The sequence below is a fragment of the Pantherophis guttatus genome, chromosome 5, assembly GCF_059756535.1.
Source record: "Pantherophis guttatus breed Tessera chromosome 5, ASM5975653v1, whole genome shotgun sequence".
In the NCBI taxonomy this organism is placed as follows: Eukaryota; Metazoa; Chordata; class Lepidosauria; order Squamata; family Colubridae; genus Pantherophis; species Pantherophis guttatus.
The window spans coordinates 27,231,577-27,258,249 of NC_142067.1; the positions used below are offsets into that span (position 1 = coordinate 27,231,577).

Genomic DNA, 26,673 nt, shown 5'->3' on the forward strand with positions numbered 1-26,673 from the left:
GGTAGAAGTTCCATGAAGAAAGCGGCAGAATTCCAAGTAATAAACAAGATGCTTTAAGGCAGATTGATTCCGCAAAAATATTTTTGGAGCCAAAGGCAAAGTGCAACAAAGTGCTAATAATTATAATTTTGTTTCATAAGGAATATATTTTTAAAGTAAAATTAACAAAATGAGAGTTGCTAAGCACCTGCCAAGTCAATTATTCACTAACTGAAATCAAAGTCTAGTAGGTGGTTATTACCTACCCTTAACTACAAGGCCTGTAAACTCTACCCACAGTTGTATTATAACAGGAGTCCCCAATGCCCAGTCCATGGACTGGCACCGGTCTGCAGCATGCTGGCAACTGGTCCGTGCAAACAAGTGAAGCCCCATCTGCAGGATTCAGGCACCACAGAAAATCATGCCACCCCCCTCCAGTCTACAGAAAAACCTTTCTCCACTGAACCGGTTCCTGGTGCCCAAAAGGTTGGGAGGGATTGTATTATAGCATCCAAGTGATCAAATGAAGAAATTCCTTATATCCAGTGTTTCCTTTTATATTTGTGAATGGGATATATGAGTAGAAGGAGATATGTAAGAGAAAGTGTGGGACTTCCTAGTTTGGAACTCCTTCACACAACTTCACATCTTCTTAAGTACATAAAGATAAGAAAGTGAAATGGGTTTTTGTCAGCCTTGGCAGCTTTAAGATGTGTGGACTTCAACACCCAGAATTCCCCATCCAGCATTGTTATGATTATTATGTCATTCACTAGCCTCAACTCATGCCAATGAGGAGGAAAATGGTTGAGGAACAGCAAAAGAAGTCAATGTATCTCTAGAAAAACTGAAAACAACAAAAAGAAACAAAAGTTGAACATACAGTAAACGTACAGGAAATGAAAACATTTGAGTAGATCATAGTGAGACAAAGAAATGGAACTGTAGAGTTGCTGTGAGGAAAGAAAAGATTAGAAAAATGAGCTAAAAGTAACTAAATGAAATTGAGGAGTGCAAAATTCTTTAATTGGGTAATAAACGTCAAATGCACTGGTAAAGGTTGGTGGATACTGACTTGATAATACCATTTGGAATATTAGAAGAACTGCAAAGAATATGAGTCAACAATCTCAAAGGTACTTTTTTTCTTCAAAAGGTAGCTGGATTGATTTTTCTTGAAGAAGAAGAAAACGTTTCGCTTCTCATTCAAGAAGCTTCATCAGTTCTGATGGTGGAGGGGGGGGATGGAAGGATAGGTTCTGATAGGATGGGGGGATGGAAGGATTGTATTTCTTTGCAGTCATCTGGTCATTAGCACTCTCTGAGAGCAGTTGACGACACTTGAAAGGTTATCTATGCCAGTGGTGGTATTCAGCCAGTTCTATCCGGTTTGGGCTAACAGGCAGCGGCAGCTGCGTGAGGCTCCGCCCACCCACACATCATCACGTCCCATTAATGCAAGTTTTTGATCATCTGGGCATGCACGGAAGGGCCTGCGCATGCACAGAGGTGGCGTGTGTGACCGATGCAAGCGCACGCGTGTGCTCACATTTGCGAACCTGTAGCGAAGGTAAGTAAATACCACCCCTGATCTGTGCCCTCAGGGTCACCCGAAATAGGGTGCAATTGGTTGTGGAATCATGGGCTGCATTGTAAACTGGACTTTTACAAAAAGAGACCACCCTTTGTTTGAAAGAGAGGTAAAAGAATCCATTTATGTTAGAACTGAACACCCTCCCTCAACAGATGGAGAGGAATAAGGCACCACCTATTCCCAGTTGTTTCATCATACAGTCAGCCAGATGTTCAGACTGAATTTGGCATTTTTTTATTCACTATCAAATCCTTCTCAAGGACCTGGGTATAGGCAGGTGTGGAAGTTTGATGGTGTTAGATATATCCTTGCAGAATTAAAAAATATTATTTATTCTGTTTTTTTGTGGTTGTTAAGATTGTTTATTAGCCATCTTAACTTTCATGTCAAAGCTGGAATACATACATGCATACTCTGCAGACTGTCAATTATGTTTTAAAATCTCTGCACATGGAAAGGATGCAGACAGGAATCATTAGCCATATTAATATACCTTTGCTATTTATTTGCTGACATGGTGTTCAATTCAGCCATAATTTTGTTCTGGAAATCATCCTGCAGAAAGACTATAGCATCTGCTGGATGTTTTCCATATCCAGAATTCATTCTCTGCGGTATTTGATGTATTTCACCAAAGAAAGCCAGATTTTTTTTTTCACAAAAGGAATTCATGTGAAACAGCTTAAATCTAAACAATTAAAATAATTTTTTAAAAAAAACCTAAAGCACTTGTAATCATCACAATTCTTCTAAAGTTGCACCATATGTCCAGAAAGAGATCAGTTGTATATTATCTCTCAAAATTACCAAGGCAGCTGACTGACTCATTCTTTCAAATTAACTAGATCACATATTTCCTCCCTATTGTGTTTGACTCAAAGTCTTTTTAGTCACACACCCCACTTCATTTAGTCATTACACTAGTGTGTTGCTACAAAAAGCTATAAAATGCATTTGCCACAGATAAATCGAACTTCCCCTTCTTAATTTATGGTCCAAATCACAAGACAAGGATTTAGGAAAAACCCAGGGAATGTACATGTAAAAGAAACAACTGCAGAAAAAAAAATTGGGGGTGGGGGAGAGAAGAAATCTCCATGGTGATATTCACATCATTAAGCTGCAAGAGTTTTTTTCAGTTAAGCAAAAGTCTTCCTGTTTTTAAAGGTTGGAATAACTGAGATTGATTTATAAGGAATCCTGTGTAAATGAGTAAGAGGCTCCATCTTAGCTGAGAAACCATACAGCAACTACAATAGATGTCAATTAAATCTCATTGGATCCTAGAAATCACACTGACATTGTTGTTTAGTTTATACAATAACCTCAGTTTAAACTAGATTCCTGGCTAAAACAAGCACAGGCAAAACCATGAAACTTCATGAGAGGGTCCATGCTCCATGCACATGCTATAATAAAGCATAAGGAGAATAGACGTTCAGGAGAGGTGGCTTTTCACTTGTATTCTACGCTGTACTCATTCCTTGTTGTAAATAATTTCTCAATTTAATTTAAAACGAATGGCAAAATCGTATTTCATGTGACTGCATTTTTATTCATCTCATTTGACGTAGTAAATAACCACTTTGTTATTTTGGGAAGGTAATAACAAGTATCACTTCTTCTTTTTTTTTAAAGAAAAAAAAAAGGTTTAAAGTTGCCAATTACCCTGGAAAAGTATAGGGCATGATCCAGAAGAATATGATAATTCCTCTGCTGGATATATGGTTATTTCTACTCCTAAAATCTCCCTCTCCATTTATAGAACATCATGATGAATCACTTAAACCAAGAATTATTGTACCATAAATACCATTAATTTATCATTAAAAAAAAAACCTGTCTCAAGGAAAGAACAATCTCAGATTGAACAAGGAATCGCTTAGGTATTCCTCTAATATAGTGGCATAGTATAGTGGCATTTCTTCTACAGTACTATAGTTTTTATATTGACACATGCTATTGTAAAATCTTGTATAAGCATTAATATTTAGTCCTAAGTCTAATTCACCAGAAAGAGACCAGTGGTGAAATCCAATTTTTTTTACTACCGGTTCTGTGGGCGTGGCTTGGTGGGCATGGTGGGCTTGGCTTGGTTGGGCGTGGCAGGGGAAAGATACTGCAAAATCTCCATTCCCACCCCACTCCAGGGGAAGGATACTGCAAAATCCCATTCCCTCCTCACTCCTGGGGGAAGGATATTGCAAAATCTCTATTCCCACCCCACTCTGGGGCCAGCCAGAGGTGGTATTTGCTGATTCTCCGAACTATTCAAAATTTCCACTACTGGTTCTCCGAACTGCTCAAAATTTCCACTACCGGTTCTCCAGAACCTGCTGGATTTCACCCCTGAAAGAGACTCTTATCTCTGGTTTTCATTAAGTCATCCTGCATAAACAATTTAGTAATCTCTAGCTATGCGTTTAACACTTTAAATGTAAAACGTCAACTAGGACCTCACAAATGTGAGTAGGGACAACACCTGTCTTGTTGACGAGGGGGAAATAATAGTTTCTAATCCCAAATTAAAGTAGTATTGTGGCTTTCATGGTTAGGTTGCTGGGTTGGAGGTTAGCAAGCCTGCATTCGAGAGCTAAGTGCTGTTGTGTGTCCTTTGCTCTAGATCCTGCCACCAACATGAAAGGAGCCCCCAACTGAGCATCCCTCAGGCAATGGTGATGTCACTGGCTAATTCTTTCAACCCTGAAGCACCTCAGCGCTTCTGGCAAGTGCGATGTGATCCCAAATTTGCATGAGTGTTTGTACTTTGATTGCTTCCCTAGTTACCCATATGTTAGAGATGATGAAGTCTACAAATAGTTTTTAAAATGTTTGCAAACAGAATTTAAAATATACATCATCATCTTCTTTTTACGACCCCATAATCCCTTGTGGGGTGGAGTCTGGGCAACTGAATGGACCTTAGTGTTTCCTGGCCAGATGCCCTTCCTGTCACCAATGTGGAGTTTTGTTCAGCAGATATATCCTCATTGTGCCCAGAGAGATAAATATCTGCCTCTACCTAGGATCAAACTCACAGCCTCCTCTAGACCACTGCACCAGAATTTGAAATATACATCCTCAGCCTGAATTACTACGGCTACACAACTTCTAGATTTAAGCAAGCATTCCCGCTCCCTTTAAAAGTGCTACTGAATTGAAACTGTTAACCTGAAACACAAGGAGAATAATATTAGTTTCACAACAGCAGCACCTGGTCAATCTTATGTGGGCTCAGAACATAAATTGTATCTCTCATCCACTTGGATGGGAGATTTTCAAGGAATTCCTGGGTAATTGGCCAGTCTAGATTAGAAAAAGATTCCAGAAGAAAGCAATGGCAAACCATTACTACCGGTAGATTGTTGCAAAGTAAAACAAATGAACATATTCATGAAATCACCAGGAACCAAGTTCAAATTGAAGGATTCTTGATATGAATGATGTAACTTGTAATGAAGAAATGTAGTCTGGCCCCAGATACCTGTTGGAGTGTGTGCTCCTTGGCATGACAAGTCTAGCCCTCAGCCTAAAATTGTTAATTTTAAGAGTTTATCTTGCTTTTCTCTCTGAAAGTTAGATAATGAATGAAAGAAAAAAAAATCCTGACTTAACAAAAAATATATAATGAATGGAGGATAAACTATAGACCTATAGTATAGTATAGACCTATAGTACTGTATATATTAGGGACATGGTGGCTCAGTGGCTAAGATGCTGAGCTTGTCAATCGAAAGGTCGGCAGTTCAGCGGTTCAAATCCCTAGTGCCGCGTAATGGGGTAAGCTCCTGTTACTTGTCCCAGCTTCTGCCAACCTAGCAGTTCGAAAGCACGTAAAAAATGCAAGTAGAAAAATAGGGACCACCTTTGGTGGGAAGGTAACAGCGTTCCGTGCACCTTTGGCGTTTAGTCATGCCGGCCACATGACCACGGAGACGTCTTCGGACAGCGCTGGCTCTTCGACTTTGAAATGGAGATGAGCACCGCCCCCTAGAGTCAGGAACGACTAGCACATATGTGCGAGGGGAACCTTTACCTTACTATATATATATTGCCATAGATAACTACTAAGTTTTAACTTATTGGGCATTAAGGCATTTTGTTGTCATTTATCAAAAAACAATAGCAATGTGTGCTATGATTCATATGCTATGAATATATTGCCTCCTGTAGTTGCAAGTGGTCCATCACTGGAGGTTCTCAAGCAAGATTAGATAGTCATTTGTCTGTCTAGGGATTCTTGCCTGGGCAGTGGTTGGTTTCGAAGAATTCCAGGTCCCTCCCAATCCTACGATTCTATCTTTCTAAGTTGGCTTCAGTTGACTTTTAAGAAAACCTCAGACTTCAATAGTTTCTCTATTGGACTCAACTCCCACTTAATATTTTTATAATTCTGGTAGATGTTTGTAATTCTAGAAGGTTTTACTAGATCAAAATCTAGTAAAACCTTCCACTACACATCTGCCTTCAATGATGTTCCACAAAGTGCTTGCAATCAGAATGAGATCAATAAAAGGGCTGTTAACAAAAGTAACAGATCATGGGTTCTTCCCACAAATCTATCTTATGCTCTTCGTACTGTTGTTACAGAAACAGCAAATCATTGTTGTAAAACTTTAACAAACAGGTCACCAACACTTCTTCCCAATAGTGAGTCATTTGGTCATATCCATCATGAAGTTCCTCTGCATTATGGAAAAACTAAAACCAGGCCTGGTGCTCTGAAGAATGCTCACTTTATTGTAATTTAATAGGCAACCTGGCAATTCATCAACATATGGCTGTGTGGCTGAGATTTCACACACCTAAACTATAAAAATGGAAGGAAGAACAAAATACCACATTGCTAGGAGATGATATTTCAACACAATCTGTTCTAGAATACATTTGTTATAACAGTACAGAGCACTATAGACTGTGCACGCCTAATGTTTCTGAATTGAAGACATTAACATTTTCTTCCGTTTCCATGTTTTATCCTCTGCCAGTTTTGCTTTTAAGAGCAGAACAAGACTGCCATTTGGTGGCCAGATCCCTAAACTGATTAAAAAAACTAAAACTATTCAAATCAATATTTCTCCACAATAAGTGTTAATAAAATTACTTCCATTCATATAATAGCACATAACAAAATTAGAACATTAATATTCAGTTTACATGGGGGGGCTCATCTGTTTCATCACCTAAAGCTGACCAGTTTTAAATATGCATTGATCTTATATTTCCAAGAGACTTATGAATATTAGAAGAGAATAGATCTACTCAAAATACAAATACATCTGTATCTAATCTACAATCTTTAAGACTGTGCTTGGAAACAGTATTCTTAGCTCCTTCAGTTTAAAAACAGAAGTTTAACTGCTATATTACCCTTTTAAGTTATTATTTTTTTCAGGTTCAGTTTACTCCAGAAACTCAGAATAGTGAACAATTAATGCTTAAATGTTACATGTCTAAAGCAATTTATTTTAAAGTAACTTTGCAATTTGTTTGTCAGATGCTTTGAAAATGTAGGCTTATACCGAGGACTAAGAATCATATTTCTTTGAAGTTATTAAGAGCTGCATATCACTCTTGGTGTCTTTAATTTTACTGCCTAAATTGGACAAGGTTATAGTTGCATAGACTATGCTAAAGCCTTTGACTGTGTGGATCACAACAAATTGTGGCAAGTTCTTAAAGAGATGGGAGTTATTATCTTATTTGTCTCTTGAGAAACCTATATGCAGGTCAAGAAGCAACAGTGAGAACTGGACACGGAACCACTGATTGGTTCAAAATTGGGAAAGGAGTCTGGCAAGGCTGTATACTGTCATCCTGCCTATTTCACTTATATGCAGAGCACATCATGAGAAAGGTGGGGCTAGATGAATCAAAAGTTGGAATTAAGATTGCCAGGAGAAATATCAACAACCTCAGATATGCAGATGATACCACTCTAGTGGCAGAAAGCGAAGAGGAACTAAAGAGCCTCTTGATGTGGGTGAAGAAGGAGAGTGCAAAAGTTGGCTTGAAATTCAATATTAAGAAAACTAAGATCATGGCATCCGGCCCTCTCAATTCCTGGCAAATAGATGGGGAAGAAATGGAGGTAGTGACAGATTTTTTTTTCTGGGCTCCAAGATAACCACATATGGGGACTGCAGCCAAGAAATTAAAAGACGCTTGCTCCTGGAGAGGAAAGCTATGGCAAATCTAGATAGACATCACCCTTCCAACAGAAGTGTGTATAGTCAAGGCTATGGTTTTCCCAGTTGAACTATGGTGCTGGAGAAGACTCCTGCAAGTCATTTGGACTGCAAGGCGATCAAACCAGTCAGTCCTAGACAAGATCAAACCTGACTGCTGTTTAGAAGGCCAGATCCTGAAGGTGAAACTCAAATACTTTGGCCACCTAATGAGAAGGAAGGACTCACTGGAGAAGAGCCTAATGCTGAGAAAGATTGAGGGCAAAAAAAGAGGAGGAAGACAGAGAATGAGGTGGCTGGATGGAGTCACTGAAGCATTAGGCGTGAGTTTAAATGGACTCCAGGGGATGGTAGAGAACAGGAAGGCCTGGAGGAACATTGTCCATGGGGTCGCAATGGGTCAGACACGACTTCGCAACTAACAACAACATAATTGCACAATTACTCAACAATGATTTGAAAATACCCAATAAATATAAAGAAAACCTATCCTTTAATATGCTACTTTTGGGAAAGGTTTCATCTCAGGTACCAAGGGATACCCATGTTTGTTAACCTTGTAGCAGAAACATTAAACCAAAGCATTAATGCTGAATAATTTAATCTCTCAATATGCCAGGATAACTTTTTCTACAAGCACAACCAGATCATTCATACATCCCATATTATTAAACACTTCAGAAAATGCAAAAGTAGGAGCTCTGTATGATAAGTACAGATTTTGCCTGAAAATTTTCAGTGAAAAAAATTAGATAATAATGTTTTGGTATGATAGCATAGGAAACTTCGCCAACTTGCTTTCTGGTAAATAAATGCTTCATTAGCTTTACAGATTTCAGTCACTCTTCAAGCTTTGTCAATATATTTTCTTATACTCTGCTTCATCATAGCCATAACTGTATTTTCAAATATACTAAACTATATTTCTAATACTTAAGTTCTTCTATTATTATACTATTCGACTGCATTATTTTTCTTCTTAGCCATTATTTTTTAGTTATTAAAGGCTATTTTGTCCTTTGTAATATTCTGCTTTCCCACAAGGTGGCACTGCAAACTAAAAAAACCCACCAAATATTAGCAGACTATATGTACTCAAAGATGTATGCAGTATACATTTCACAACTGAATGCCTTATAAATAAGAAGCCCTTTCATTAAAATATTTGTTAAAATATTCACATATATAAAAATAAAACATAAATTCCAAGAACATTAATAGTTCAATATACCATATTGTTTTTTGAAAAAAGAAAGAATGGGGAAGAATCTTTCAATAGCATATGTCTTTAAAAGTAATTGATTCCGGAATATCAGCAAATATTCACTACCGCAAACCATTTCCGTTACTTTGATTTTGCTTTCAATGCATAGAATTCGAAGGGTGGTGGTGCATATACCCCCAAGCAGCTAGCCAAAAATTAAGCAGTTGCTTTTAATGATTTCAAGACAGAGACGTTATTTGTACAGTGTGGTATTCAAGGGTGCACATACACATACACAAGTGGTGTATGTGTTCTGTCCGGTTCTATAGAACTGGTAGTAAAACCGGCGGGAGGCTCCGCCCACCCACCACGACGTCATCATGGGTGATCTGCGCATGTGCAGAAGCTTCTGGGCATGCGCAGAAGCGCGCACGCTCCCGCTGCAAACCAGTAGTAAAGGTAAGTGGAACCCACCCCTGACACATACATTATGCACACTTCAGTTTTTCTACTTGCCTCTGAACTAATTTAACAATCAGTTAAAAGGTAAGTAGAAACCACAGGCCAATATAGAAAACAATGACTGCACTTGTGCTTTTAGTCATATCATTTCAAACTATGTTCCAATACCAATTAATAATGTGAGACTCCAACTTTATTTTATCAAACACGAAGAGTTTGATATTTTAGTTAATACAAAGCACATAGTACATTTTTAACATCGGGGGAATAAATAAGCACACTCTTATGAAAAGTATAGCATTGTAGGCTAATACACTATAGAATTAGTTTTATTTAATTCGATCTCCCTTCCTTCTCCTCTCTCAACTGCCATTGTAGCCAGGCATCCCAAAATGATACTGTCCATTACGACACCTAAAAACAGTTCTAAATTTGAACTGTTGAACCAAACTGAAATGGATCAAATAAGTAATCTCCGCCAGAAATATATGGAGCTGATATGTTAGCACCAGAGGTGGGTTTGAGCTGGTTCTGACCAGTTTTGGAGAACCGGTTGCGGATATTTTGAGTAGTTTGGAGAACCAATAAATACCACCTCTGACTGGCCCCGCCCCCATCTATTCTCTGCCTCCCGAGTCCCAGCTGATTGGGAGGAAATAGGGATTTTGCAGTAACCTTCCCCTGGAGTGGGGTGGGAATGAAGATTTTACAGTATCCTACCCCTGCCATGCCTACTAAACCATGCCACACCCACCAAGCCACGCCCACAGAACCGGTAGTAAAGAAATTTGAATCCCACCACTGGTTAGCACCTATTGATAAAATTTATTTAAATGAAGCCTTAGTGAGAATTAGAGAATTCTTTGTTTAAAAGGTCTCATTAGCTTTGTCATATGTTTGTCATATCTTTTTTTTGCAAAACAGATTTCAACAGATTATTTACTCATCACATATATAAATAAAGAAGGGCAAGTTTCAAACATATGCATGGGACAATAACATCTTTTCTCCAAGAGTCCAATCCATATCCTTGGGTGGTGTAAACATGTTATTGGCTAAACGGAACCCAACATCAACTTAATTTGTACCAACTACAGCATCCAAAGTGGTTCAGGTATGAATTTTGGTATAATGTGCACATTTGTAGTTAGTATTCTTTCTATTGGTTTATCTGAATCATTTATAAAGTTGTTAAATACAGAAAGCCAGATTCTGCTAAATTAACCTCACTTATTGTTTTTTGGAGTTGATTAGAAGCCCTTGATAGATTGGACTACATGTTCATGAACATGTTCATGTTCAGCTGCCAATCCACCTGCCATTAGCAATGTGCAAATCCCATTTGATCATCATCAGTCATATAGAAGGTTTATTTCAACATGGCTAAAGTACAATATATTTTAGCTACAGGATTCCTCGTATCTATTTCATCAACTTTTTAAAAAAAAAGTTAATTTAGCAAAATTGGGTCTGAGAAATTGAGCTTGCCTTTTGTAATCAAATTTCAGACTTGCTTTAAAAGTAAATTCTCAGCCCGAAAGTTTTTTCCGATCCTTTCCAGTCAATATCACATTGACAGGATAATATTTGTCATCTATTTTACAGATTAATCCATAACATGTATTGCCTAAGTCTCTTCTTTTTACAGATATAGAAGACTCAGCAACTGGTTATTTTCTTGCTAAAATATCAGCCCAGAGTATCTTGACAAGTAGTTGTTTCCATGGAGATGGCAAATGAATATTATCCATGTTACAGTGAGCTTCTGATTTCATCTTGAACCATTAACCATCAAGCCAGGACTCATTTATTATTCATTTGCAGGAAGGAAATGGATAAAACCCTGAACACCACAGCAGATTAAAATCTCTTCACATGTGGGAAAAACGAAATTCATTAGATTCACAGTAATCACTTTTTATAAAAAAAACAACTTACACTTCTCAGGCAAGACTAATACACATAATACATGCTGAACAATGCCCCAAAAAGCGTTTTAAAGATCACTTTTAATATCAGATCCATTTTAAAAGCCTAAGGAGCTGATATAATATAGAAATATATTTCTGAGCTGTATTTTACTCTGAGTGTTTAGCTTCCATTTCTGATCCAGAGCAGATTGAATCTCCCTATGAAGTTTTGTTATGTTTCTCTTTTGAGATTCGGTGTTCAAATTTAATATACCATATATTAGGACTAGTGAAAGTCTGTGTATGTTATCAGTGGATTCAAGCTTTTGAGTTTTTTTTTTTAAATGTATGAACAACCCTTTCAGTAATATTACAGTAATACATGTACTCCTGTGCTAAAGGAATATTTCAGTCTTATTGCTATCATTTTTCAATCTAGGAATTGTTTGAGTAAAACATCTCAATCCATGATTATAATATATGTATGCTACAAGAAATGTTGCAGTTTTGAATGACAGATTCTCATTTAGACTCATCTCTAGGGAAGAAAATTTTCGTATTTCTGCATATTTACAAGTATATAATAGTTTCTCTAAGTTGCTACCCATCCAGATGTTTTAGTGTAACTTCAGCCATGTTGACTAGCAGTTCTGGTAATTGTAGTGCAACTGAATGAGGATTTAAACCAGGAATGTGAAACTCGCGGCCCGCAAGCCGGATGCATCATATACTGACCACGCCCACTCCTGGTTTAGCAAAGGGGGGGAAAGTTGCAATACATCACATAACGACAACATGCCGCCATGAATTTGACACCCCTGATTTAAACTATAGCTTCTTCTAAGAGCTACTATTCCTCAAAAAGCCTTGATATTACCAAGAAAAATATCAGGAATTTAAAATGTTCTCCAAAAATTCCTTCATAAGAATAAAACATGGATTCTTTGAAAGACATCTGCAATCGTTCTTTGGTCCTTGATATGTCATTCAAATTTCATCACCAACATTCAGTTTAAACAAGATTATCCATATGTCTTTAAAAAATTGCTGATTAAAAGCGAATCTATCTTATACATAGTTGGTTTAATGAAATGCAAAGTGCATACACACACACACACACACAATTTTTTTTTCTGCTATGGAAATAAGCAGACATTCCTTTGAATACAGCACTGATTTCCTTTTCAGCTTTGGCTCCTAAGGAGACAGTGATTTTATTTCTTGAAGATTAGTCTGACCTAACATTTTTGTCACTTTTTAACAAATCTAATGAGTTTAGTAGTAGCTTAATGGATTAATGGTAATCTTGGTGCATGTTGTCAATCATACAGTGAGGCTAAAAATGTTTTAAGCAACTGCCTTATTTAACTTTGTAACACACTTTATAACCCTAACTGTGATTTACAATGTCAGCATATTGCCTCCAACCATCTATGTCCTCATTTTACCTACCTCAGAAGGATGGAAGGCTAAGTCAATCTTGGGCCTGTCAGGATCAAATTCCAAACTGAATATATCCTCTCCAGCAGCCCAGATAAGCAGGGATCAACACAAGGCAAACAATCAAGCAGAAATCCATACCTTAATCAAGGAACTACCAAGGAGAAAACCACTCACTCACCAAAACAGCAGTGCAAGTTATTATACATAAAGAGGGGACAAACCCCACAATCACTTCCACTGTTGAGGTTACCTAGTTGTTTAACAATATATCTACAAACAAATAACAAAGTCAAGAGCACCAAAGATGCTGCAGTTAAAATCTGAACTACATACCGTATTTTTGGGAGTATAAAATGCACCTTTTTCCCCCCTGAAAGGGGGTGAAAATTTAGGTGTGTCTTATACACCGAATGTAGCCCCGCCTACCCACTGGCCCCCACCCTTTGGTCTCTGCCTCCCAGCAGTTACCTTCTTGTAGTAATCAGCAAGAAAAAACAGCTCTTTTTTCAGCTTCAGCACAGCCTAATTATCACAAATTGATTGGATCGGCCTCCCGACTCTCAGCTGTTTTGCTCTCAGCTGTTTTGCACAGGCCTCTGCTGCTTGCAGCAAGGAGGTAAATTGTTGGAGCAGATTTTTTTTTTCTTGTGCTAATCAAGCTTTGCTGAAAATGAAAATGAAAGTAAAGCAGGCTGTTTGCTGCAACAAGGCGAAATTGCTGGGGGGCAGAGGCAGATTTCTTTTTCTTGTTTTCCTCACCAAAAAAGGTAGGTGCCTCTAATAGTCTGGTGCATTTTATACTCCGAAAAATACGGTATATTCTCTTCTATTGGAACTTAATTCCTTCTTGGGCATTGTTTTTATTCCAAACCAATCAAACATTAGACATAAGGACAGTAACTCTTCAAAAAGAGAATGTCAAACCAAATTTAGTGTGAGGAATAATGTGGCAAAAGAAAACTCAAGTTTGAAAATGGACTAGATCAGATCCATAGCTTCAGAAAAAAGATGTCAAAAATATTTCAATTACATACACATGGTGGCACTTACTGACTTGGCTGATCACAAAACAAAACAACAAAACAAAACCAGATTAGTCCAGGTTAGTATTCAGATAAGAAACCACCATGTGAAATCATGTGGTTGTAGGATAAAGTTGAGAAAATCCTCTGAAAAGAGGCAAATTATTGGTGTATTTTACCAAGAAAATAACTTCTTAGCTTTTTATTGGAATGTCACAATTCTTAAATTTATTTCATTGAATTTACTGTTTAAAAAATAGTATATTTTTTAAAAATAGTGGCGTAGGAGGCTAATGCCTCCTACTAAGGCAGCATTTAACATCCAGCTGCCTGCAATTACTGCAAGTTCAATTCTCACCAGGCTCAAGGTCGACTCAGCCTTCCATCCTTTCTAAGGTGGGTAAAATGAGGACCCGGTTTGTGGGGGCAATAAGCTGACTTCGTATAAAATATACAAAAGTATGAAGGCTATTGCTTAACACATTGTAAGCCACCCTGAGTCTCTGGAGAAGGGCGGCATATAAAAATAAATAAAAATTAAAAAAATAAAAATATAAAAACTTTCTTAAAAGAAGAATGTTCTGGTGGGAAAGCATATAAAAAGCAACTAGTTTTGCCAGAGTGAACAACTGAAAGCTTTGAGAGGTTGAAAGAAGAAACAGAAGATATGTACATTACCAATTAATTTTCACTATGGGGAAAAGGGAACATTGCTATTGATGTTTAGAATCTATTTCACAGGAAATGCAATAGAATATTGATGCTGCAAACAGAATGTCAGCAGTGAGGATTTTCATAGATTGCCATTTTCTCTCTCCATCATTAAATGGAAGATCCAACTGCAGTTAAGTGCACAGAGAGGGGAAAAGTCAACCAAGTGTGGCTGATAGCACTCAGCAAAATCCTTGCAGAATACTGTTCACCAAGGGACTCATAACAGCTTCCTATCACAAATTTTGTCAGCTCTCTCACTAATGCAAAGCCAGATTGCCAGAATATCACTTTGACAGGTCTTTGAATTTTGTGGGTTTCTCTTATTAGAGCTCATTCAAAGACACTGAGCAACATTTAAAATTAAGAACCCATTCATGAATGTATTTTGCACTGCAGCCAAAAATAATTAGCCATATTCTGGCAAATGCTGAATACTGGTGCTCTCTTGATTGCAAGAAAGGCAAATTTACAGGCTTAACATGATTAAGCTGATGATGGATAACAACTAATACAACACTAGAATGCCAAGCAGGCTGATCGGCATGAGGTTTGATCCATGGAACGAGACAGCCAAAAGAACATAATTTACCTGCTGGTGTGACAGATGAGTGGATTGTGTGAGGATTTAGGATAGGAGAAGAAATTACATCTAGAAATGATGAAAATGATGGATCCACAAAGAAATCTTCTCACTGAGATTTCCATTGAAAAAGTAAGTCCTTAGTTTACAAGGACACACAGTCGGAATATGAAATGGGATATTTTTGAAGGAAAAAAAAATGAAATCTACTATATTGAATCGTTGCCAAAATAAATGAATTTCAATAGATTGAAAGGGCGTATTTTAATTTAGATTATATGATATACGAGTCAGGACATGCATTTATATGAAAAAAAGAAAGCAGAAATTATGTTGAAATAGGATATTGCTAAGTATGTTTATGCAAATAACCAGCAAAAAGACAGGACTGTATCTATTACATAAGCAGGGGTCCCTAAACCTCGGCCCGTGAATCAGCAGTGGTGTGCAGCATGCCAGAACCCAGACTGTGCAAACAAGTGAAGTCCCATCTGTGGGATGCAGGCAGCACACAAAACCACACCCCTCTGGTCTGCAGAAAAACCTTTGTACATGGAACTGGTCCCTGGTGCCCAAAAGGTTGGGAGCCATTGACATAATGCATAAATAAGGAAGATGCTAAAGCTACAGCAGATGGTGGCAAGAGATGTTAAATGCAACATCAACAATGATGTGCAATTGGAATGAAAAAGTTGGAGAAATGGAGAAATCTGGTATCACTGGAACTATCACTTGCTACCGGCAGCACTGCAAAGAAAACTGCTTATTGCCACTATCTTCTTCAAGCAATATAAATACAGACTATACAAATGGGCATCATCAGATAGATAACATATAATTAAATAGATTATATAATAGGAGAATCCCATAACATTATATTTTTTATATTTCCCCACTATATATGTCAGGAAGTCACAGCCATGGTGAAACTGACTGGCTCCAGGTTGGCATAGGAGTGAGGCAAGAATGTATATTTAACCTCCATGCTGAATATATATATTAAGGGAAACTGACTGAAGAAGATGAGCATGATTTTATAACTGTAGACAGATACATCAATAATCTATGCTATGCTGACACTATAGCCAGAAATGCAGAGCATCTGCAAGATTCTACTAATAAAAGGAGCTGTCAGGCACAAAAGACCAAGTCCACAGGTGAGGGTTTAATTAAACTGATTTATCGCTAAAAAGCTTATGCATAGTAAGTATCTTCTCAACTACAATAAGCAGTTGCTTGGAGTTATGGAATATAAGGGAAATTGGTCCAACTTGTGGTTACATAGGGAATTTAAGGCTGATCTCTCTTTTAATTCCACCCCCATGTTCTGCCACTCCTCCTCTATAGGAGCATAATGTAATTGTTAATTCAATGCAATTGAATTATGAAAAATGAACTCAGGAAGCTCAAACTGCCCAAGGAGCTGCTAATAGTTCTACACAGGAATTATTGAGTCTGTCAACTGCACCTCTATAACTGTCTGGTTTGACCCAACAAGACAGACACAGACTTCAGAGGATAATTATAACTGCAGAAAAAACAATTACCACCAACCTGTCTTCCATTGAGGACCTGTTCTGCACGAGTAAAAAAGAGGACTCTGAAAATATTTACAGACCCCTCACATCCTGGACATAAATTGTTTCAACTTCTGCCCTCAAAATGATACTATAGGGCACTGGGCACAAAAACAACTAGACACAAGGACAGTTTTTTCCCAAACGCCATCACTCTGCTAAACAAATAATTCCCTCAACACTATCAAACTATTCACTAAGTCTGCATTACTATTACCAGTAATCTTCTCATCATTCCTATCACCCATCTCCTTCCACTTATGACTACATGACTGTAACTTTGTTGCTTGTATCCTTACGATTTATATTGTTTCCTAGTATGATTTGATTGCTTATTTGTACCCTATGACTATCATTAAGTGTTGTACCTTATGATTCTTGATGAATGTATTTTGTCTTTTTATGTACACTGAGAGCATATGCACCAAAGACAAATTCCTTGTGTGTCCAATCACACTTGGCCAATAAAGAATTCTGTTCTGTTCTGTTCTGTTCTGTTCTATTCTATTCTATTCTATTCTATTCTATTCTATTCTATTCTATTCTATTCTATTCTATTCTATTCTATTCTATTCTATTCTATTCTATTCTATTCTATTCTATTCTATTCTATTCTATTCATTCAGATTATGCTAAGCCTGGCCAGAGTGAATATTTCACAGAAAAGTCTCTAACCGATCATAATTTATGCATTCCTGATTAAAATCCCTGCAATATCATTCAGAACTGTGTGTAAGTGTAATGATAAATTATATTACACATCATTTCCTTGACATTAGGAATTCCTTGTCACTTGCAGTACATAAATCAATGGTATGTTATAAACATATAAAACTATGAAGAAGCTCACAGTGCTAATATATTATCATTTTATTTAGAACTGTCTCTCCTGTGAGACGTGGAACCAACAATCACACTTGATGGTCACTTTCTACTACTTGCTATCAGTTCACCAGAAGTGCAGAAAAAGAGGACCTGCAGCTTGCTGGCTTACAATAGTGAATTTTCTTAGACTGTCAAGACCAGCGTTTATCACTAGTTTATATATAGCAACTTCTACCCCATCCTTCCCACACTGCCTCGTTGTCAGTCTGACAGTAGGAACCAATTGCCTTCGACAATGGCAGGTGTTCTTCCCACTCATTTCTTCCAGAAAAGATTTCTCATCTAGTTTAGGACAAGAGTAATTTAGCTTCATAGTAGTTGACAATTATCTTGCTCCAAGATTAATTTTTGTCTGATGAAAACAGGCATAATGTAGTCAAAACACAGTGCAGAATAAAAGTCACTCTCATTTAAAGATGAGAGGTTTTGAACATGAAACTTAGAAATATTTTAGATGTTAAAAGAAATAAACACAAACCATAGTTCTTAGGCCTTTTGATTTATGTATTTTATTTTCTTTAGGCCGGCTGACTGCTCTATTTGATCACAATCATTAGACAGAGCTGCTAATCAGAGATAAAAATAGATGTACTGATTTGATTTGGTTTGGTTTGGTTTGGTTTGTGCCTCAATCAGACAACCTTGGCAGTTCACAATTAAATATCCAACATAAATTATAGAAGTAATAAAGACTATAACCAAATCTCCTCTAAAAACCAACAACAATTTCATCTTCCAAACGGTCTCCAAAATAATTGAGTTTCTAAAAACTGTCAGAAAGAAGATCAGATTGCAGCATCAAATTTCTGGAGAGAGGCTATTCCATGGTGCAAAACCACAAGAGTATCGATACCTGTGCCTCACTACCTCTGACCTGGAAAATATGGGGAGCCTACAACCACTTTTCCAGGAATGTTAGAAGCTGCACTCCACATACTTTGCATATGTAGCCCACTCGGTACACACATTTATATTCATCTACCCAAAGCACAACATGAGGGAGAACAGAAATGCACATATAGAGGAAATGCGTACACTGAAAAATATGTATACCAACACCTTACACATGCAGAAACAGCTTGTGAGAGTAGAAATGTGCACAAGCAGAAAACACACGTACACATACGCAGAACAGAATCTACATGCAGGCACAATATATGGACAGAACAGAAAAACACAAGTGCACACACCATATTACAAACAGCAATAAACATCTCTGCCTCCTATGGCTACTGCAGGAAAGGCGGAAAGGTGTCCCTTTGATGGTATGATTATATTGAAACATAAGGGCAAGGGACCCAATTTGGATCAGCATCTTAGGGTAAGAAGTTAAGAGATATTTATTTATCCCTGTTGGTTCCAGTCCAGGCTAGGGTTACGTTGTATGTTGTATGCATCATACAAGTATACATGTTTAAAAGCGTTGACTCCAAGAAAATTCCAGGAATTATCATACTGTTACTTTTATTTGTTCTGCAAAATTAGAAGGTGCTAATGATTCTTGAATCATTGATAAATTCTTGAATTCTTGGATTATATCCACTATAACTAGTTACACTAAACAGCCAATGTGGAAATAAGTACTTTTAACCAGCTGTCTCCTTTCCATACTATAAACGAAACAAGTTACTCAGTGCAATCAGCGAGGGTTTTTACATTTGCAGAAATTGTTGTGACTCAAACAACAGCTGGTACAAAAACTATTTAGCAGAAAGGACAGGTGTAAAAAGAAGAATGTAGACAGCAAAAGGAAATAACTTTGGAAACTGCATAACTGACATCTCAGTGGTAAATCTCAGGCACTTGGCTCACAAGTCACAATCAGCCATAATATGGTTAATTTGAGTCAGTACAAATGGTTTTATGGTTTATTGTTAGCCCCTGCAGTGAATCAGAGCAACTTGCAGGACACTCTAATTAGAAATGAATTTTCATTATGAAAATAAATTCAGTTGGCATAGCTTGTATATGCAGCTGTCTCAGGAATATCTGCAGGGTGACTGTAAAAAAAGAAAAGGAGGGTCACCCATTACACACAGGCACACAAATACATTTTAAAATCATAGGATCAAATGAGCACACAAAGGGGAGGTAATCGTTGCATCAATTACATTACAGCACCACTATAAATTTGCACTCTCCATCTAAGAAAAAGAAAAAAAATAGTCACTATACCAATAATTAAGACATTTGTTGACATGATTTTTTTTTAATTAGACTTTTGGGCTTTTGCAGTATTTTGCAGGAATAAAATGAAATATTCAAAGGAAATTATTTAAGTCACAATCACATTTTTTTTTGTATTGACAGTAACTAATAAGCTCTTTTGATCAATGAAGGACTACGGAATCTCAGTTATGCTTAAAAAAAATCAATTCAATTGTATAGAATGTGAAGGATGTATGTTTGTGTTTTATTTTTATAGTTATATATACTGAAGATGGCATTTAATTTCGTTGTATGAGGTGCAATGACAATAAACTAAACTAAACTAAAATCAACAGTACAGTTTGGCTAGATCCCTCCTGAAGCTAAACTTCAGGACTCCTCAGCCAAGGAGAAGAATCAAAGGAGAAAGACACAATGGGACCCATTGAGATAGATGCCATTTGTCACAACATCTTTTCTTCGCACATGTGAAAAAGATGTTTTAGTTACTGCTGGCTGGGCACATATACCCATAAATCCATTTTACATGTATTTCATGCTTCTATCTTTCAATAATAGCTTTCAAAAGAAGTTTCCCCTATGCCAGCATTTAAAACAATGTTAGAATCCTTACAGTCTGAGTCACCAACATTCATTCATTGGTGCACTTTTAGCCCCAATCTTAAGATTCTGGGCACAAGAACTAACTACAAGCAAACCTAAGTGTAAGCAGAAGGGGGAAAAAGATGGTTACTCAAAATCAACAAAAGTTGTTTTTATCCCAAGCCAACAACTGCTGAAAAAAAAAATACTGCAAACTCAGAGAGTGGCAGTGGCCAGGAAAGTTTTCAGTAACAGGCTGAGGAGCTGCAGTCCTTCTTAGAGAAATTCAACCTTGTCTCAATTATCTATGCAGTAGTGACAATGAAGCTACTATATATTACTATTAAGGGCTGTGTTAAGACATTTATATATAAGCTATATAATTTGCCAATTTGTACATATCCAATTCACATTTCTTATAATAAGAAGGAATGTCTCCAAGCTTCATTCAGCATACGGATGCATTCTTCCCCTTTCCTCAAAAGCCATAACTGATGGCAACTTCAAACGGAGGCCCCAGAAGTGTGGTTCTGCTTTCCTTATGAGAAAATGTTTGGTAAACTTTAGCTTTAAAAAAAAGGCAAGTCATCAGAGACATCATCAAGCATGACATGGAGGAAATGTAATGGTATATGGGAGTGATCTTGAGATATGGGGGATGAACCACAGTCAGAGCAAGGGTCAAATAAGAGGCAGCTTAGCCCACAGCAAGAATGTGGGCATGGCAAACATGTCAGGAGGGACCCTCCCTAGCTTCTTGGCTTGTGAAGGCAATGGGGGAAGAAATATACTTTCAGACTTGCAAGATTCTGTTAAAGTAAAAATAGTTCATCTTGGCATGCTTCTTGTCTGAACTACCTCTAGGACTGACAGAAAGTGAATAGGGAGAAATTTCTATCCCTCTCTCAAAGCACTAGGATCAGAGGTTATATTGGATGGCTCTAAAAGGGGTTAGATAAATTCATAGAATACAGTTCTAGCAAGAACTATTAGTTCTGAATCATACCAGTTATGGAACTAAAGTTAAACATCCAGAGGCACCTAGTTGGCTAGTGTAAAAAAATGGATGAAGTCAAGCTTAGCTTACTCCAGAAGAATTACCCTAATGTTCATATATTTCTTTTTCTGAAGTTTCATACTCTTGAATAAATAAGGAAACGACAAAATCCAAGAGTTCCTTTAAACACTGATTTTCAGGGAAGAAATCCTTCTAACTATTCTTGATACACTGAAATTATTTGTAGAAGACAGCTATTGCCCCAGAAGTGGTTGAAGATTGGGTTTAGTGCTGCTTGCGTTGAAGGTTAGTTAGATAGATGATAGACAGACAGACCTGTTTAGGAGATGGTTGTTTTTTCTCCTCCTTCTAGTCATTGTTGATATCTGATGACTACCTGGATACTCCTTGCAGTTCCTGCAGCTTCTTGGCAAGATTTCAGAAGTGGTTTACCGTTATCTCTTTCTTAGGGCTGAGAGAGAGAGTGACTCCAGTCACCAATCTGGCTTGTACCTGAGGCAGGAATAGGCTCACAGTCTCCTGGTTTTTAACTTGTGTCTTAACCACTACACTTAGCTGACTCTAACTGCATGAATAGGGACACATATTTTCCCAAGTACATGAATGAGGACATTTTTATTTTATAAATAGCTGCTGGGAGCAGACACATTAAATCTGGTTATGTAAAACATGAGAAGGATGAATTTATCTCATAGACATGCAAAGGATATTTGCACTGTTGATTCCACTTCCAACATCTTGGCTTTTTATACATACACACACACAAACACAAAGGGGGGGGGAGAGAAAGAGAGAGTATTGACCATGTGTAAGATATAAGTAAAGTAATGTTTTCTAAATCCTTTCCAAAAACTTGAATGTACACCAAACAATTTTATCTCTCAAAGGAGAACATTCCACAGATTGGAAAGACACAAATTAATGGATTGCCGTATATTTGCAAATGAGGTTGCCTTCATAAAGGCCTCTCCTGCAAATGTTTAGAAGCTGGAAAAGCTTGTAATGAAACAAGTAATACCACAAGACTTGGTAAAGCTATGCACCATTTAAAGCTTTGAAAGTTAAAACTAAGTGTTTAACTTTGCATATAAAAAAACCTTATCGATTATCAACCAAACACTATATAACTTTTATATTAGATACTTACTACTGAATTATATAGAAACTTAGCTAATACATGATGTTCTTTTATATTTATTTTCTGTCATTTGCCCTTGAGAAGAACTAGATCAGCTTCACCTGTGCTCAGTTACCTTTATAAGAACGTCAGACAAACTTAACAACTTACAATATATGTTTGGCCATCTGGTTTTTCAGCCAGTGTCAAAAAAGCTTATGTGGACTCAAGCTTACTCTGACCTAAAAAGGGGAAACTGTCAATATGCTTGGGGAAATATGCTTCATGAGATTTGCAACAAGCAAATTGGCATTGACAGCAATGAATTATTAAAATACTGGTAAAAGCAAGAGCAGCAAGAATTGTTCACTTGTGATCTCACTTGGGTTGGGCTGCTCTTCAAAATTCTGTCTGAGCATTTGAAAATGAAGATTATTCAGCCTGACAAAGCAGGAGAAGATTGTTTTAAAAATCTCTAAATGCTTCCAGCTAAGCCATTCCAATTGTGAAAAGTATGGTTAACATGGACATTACATAGAACTGTTAAGATCAAGGCAAACTCTGGAGGACCAGAGAGGAAATCCTCTCCCAGAACTGCTTGAAGACTGGTCAGGTTTGCAAAACAAAAACCACAAATCCCCACAAACGATCTCCTAAAAAGCACAGAGTAACTGTCCACAATATCACATTGCTTATTTGATAATGATAAGAATGGAAGAGCTGTCAAAAGAAAACCATTTCTCCAACCTCACCACAAAAGTATGCAAAAGAAAACCCTTAATAAACCTGAAATGTTTTAGAACAAAGTGCTTAGGACTGACCTAACAATTATTGAAATATTCAGTTACAGCTACATATACACAAGATACATTTGGAGAAAGAGGTGTGAAGCATTTGAACATTTAGAGGAGAATTTTTTATTGGCCAAGTGTGATTGAACACACAAGGAATTTGTCTTTGGTGTATTTGCTCTCAGTGTACGTAAGGAGAATAAAAGACATTCTTCAAGAATAAAAAGATACAACACTTAGTGATAGTCAAGGTTACTAATAAGGTATCAAATTGTACTAGGAAAAAAGTAAAAGCAATATAAATTGAAAGATACAAGCAACATGGTTATAGTAATAAGTGGGAAGAGATAGACACTAGTAAGGAAGAGAAGAATAATAGAAGAATAATTTGTTAATTGTTTAGCAGGAAAAGCAAGGGTAAAAGAATGAATACATTCAAAATATATATCAACAGGTACCCCTGTGTCTCTCTGAATATGTAGTAATGGCTCAGTAATTTTAAGCCATACGCTTCTTTGCTGTCTGACTACAATGATTCTACATAGAACTTCATTATCCATCCTTGGATAAATTTTCAGGCAAGGAATGAGTTTTATTTACCACTCCTTCTTTCAGAAAAGGACTCAAAAATATTCTCCCATGTTGCTGACTGTTGTACCACCTGGGTATTTATCTGTACACCATCTATTAAATTACAATATTTTATTTTATCCAAAGTCTCATTTATTTTTGATCATGTTATCCATACGATTATGCATGCGGATATAGGCAACAACCCCACTACTGGATCTTGTATTGTGCCTGACCATATGTTGGTGATAAGCAATTTGATTTAACTAGATACCAACATACCCTCAAAATAGATCAGAGACTACTTTTCTATTAACATTTACATGCTTTAAAATTTATATTTGAGACATACTTAGTAAATGCGCTGCTAAGGTTACAAATTAATTCACTTGCTCTGAATTTTAATCTAGAGTTTTTTATTAGTGAGCACAAACTTTGGAGTGAGTTTGAAGAGATATTAACCTAGTCAACCATTTTAGACTAAACCACCATTTACCATTGTAAGTAAAAAGCTGCTCTTTGTAACATTGCTTTTTGACAGGTATCTTAATCTGAAATTGATCAAATCCATCTCCATTTAGTGTTCCTTCTGATTCATCAGTATATTCAAGCCTGCTGGTAATTTTTTAAAACTAGTTAAAATGCAAGCCCTGTTTCAATTCAAATCTCTCTGAATCTGCATAATTAAAACCTTTAATTAGGGAACTGTTTACACAGAAGGGAAAAATTGCTTTTTATAGAACTAAGTCTCTTCTCAATACAGATGAGCTCATAAAAATCAGCTATTAATTTTGTGAGAACTACTTGCCATTTCATCATCTGAAAGAATATATTTGTGAATTAAAACTGTAATTATAGCAACAGTTGAACTTACCTCATTTTTCATGAAAATGGATTTAGGGAAACACCTACATTTTTCTGTCATGTTGTTTGAACTTATATATTGGGAAATCCAGTGCAGCACTTCATCAATTCACCTAGTTTTTTTTTTCCATAACACAAAACACGTCTGTTTACAGATTAGACATTCTTAATGGCAATTTTGAGTTATATTGATTTTCTTCTGTCCATTCACAAAGATCAAAAACCAAACTAAAGATAATGGCTGTGTTGACAATTAAATAAAGTGAATAGAAATATTCAGGAATAGGGAAGAATTCATGGAAATGTATCTTCTTCTTCTTCTTCTGAGTAATATTGCTTAAATCATTTCTAGAAGACTTCATTTTATTTAGTAAGCATATTGAAATACTTCAATAAAAATTATATGTATGAAGACAAATTTGCTAATGAACTAATAACTGGAGCATTAATTTTGGTTTAAAATTCTAACTTGCCTCATATCAGTAATTAAACATAACTAAGTATTGTCTATTTGGACTGCTGGTAACTCCAGTGCCTCAGGCAAAAGTCTAATCCTTTATGTTTAAGCCGAAAATGCCAATGCTCAACACGGAGATGTGAATATTGGTATGCAAAGCATCACTTCTGGCACTGGATTATTTTCATTCATTTGGAAAGATAAAATTCGTATCAGTAGGAAGAGTTAGCTCTTAGTTAATGACAGTAATTGGGATCAGAATTTCTGGTACGAAGGATAAAATTGTAAAGCGCAACATTGTGTAACCAGATCACTTAGTGCAGGGGTGTCAAACTCGCGGCGTCATGTTGTCGTCATGTGATGTATCATGACTTCTCCCTTTCGCTAAACCGGGGGTGGGGGTGGCCAGCATTGACGCATCCAGCCCATGGGCCATGAGTTTGACACCCCCGATTTAGTGAGTGTTATAACTTCCTATAATTTCCTGCTGGCTTCCAACTAGCAACGGAAACTGGTAGAAAGTTGCAAGTCCCAGGTAGCTTGCAAGCAGTCCAGTGGGCAGGTAAGTGGCTACTGGCTGCATGAGGGGCTAGTGAGGCATGGCACAAGCATGACAGGACATGGGGTGGCCACTGAAGCATGGGTAAGGGTGCATGAAGGCAAGCACAGTGGAAATGCAGATAATAGCTGGTTCAGGGTGTGCATGGGTGAATGGTGTACAAGCACATCAAAGTTTGCGTTAGCTGTGGCAGGGTGTGTAAGGAACTAGCGAGGCACAGCATAATGCGGTGGAGCTTGGGCTGGTTGCTTATATATGGAGGGTGCATAGCAGTGATGAAATCCAAATTTTTTTACTACTGGTTCTGTGGGCATGGCTTGATGGGCGTGGTTTGATGGGTGTGGCAGGGGAAGGATACTGCAAAATCTCCATTCCCACCCCACTCCAGGGGAAGGATACTGCAAACTCCCCATTCCCTCCCCACTCCTGGGGGAAGGATATTGCAGAATTTCCATTCGCACCCCACTCTGTGGCCAGCCAGAGGTGGTATTTGCTGGTTCTCCAAACTACTCAAAATTTCCGCTACCGGTTCTCCAGAACCTGTCAAAACTTGCTGGATTTCACCCCTGGTGCATAGTGGTGTTGATTGTTAGAAATAAAATTGTTGGCCTATTTATTACTTAGATAGTAAGGTAACCCACGCTTCTTTAAAGTTAAAAATAGCAAGTTAAAAATTGCTATCTTACCACTATGATTTTTACTTGGAAGAATATTTTTGACTAATGGCCTAATCTTATTGGAATCATATTCTACAGCTGTACATTTTTAAGCAACCAAATGAAATATAAACTCCAAATGAAGTTTCTAGGCATAACTGCAAATCAATATTAAAATAAATTTAAGACATTCAGTTTGATCAAAAGGCTGTTGGAATTGAGCCAATGGAACAGAGCCCAGTTTTCTTAATAGTTTTGGATCAGTTATATTTTTTCAGCATTACCAATTTTGAAAGAACCACCACCATAACTATAAGAGCAAATACAGT

General features: G+C 37.1%; 1 protein-coding gene across 2 annotated transcripts in view; it reads right to left on the reverse strand.

Moving 5' to 3' along the window:
- Positions 1-26,673, reverse strand: part of DCLK1 (doublecortin like kinase 1) — a 160,872-nt gene that overhangs the window by 97,939 nt on the left and 36,260 nt on the right. The window lies entirely within an intron of this gene.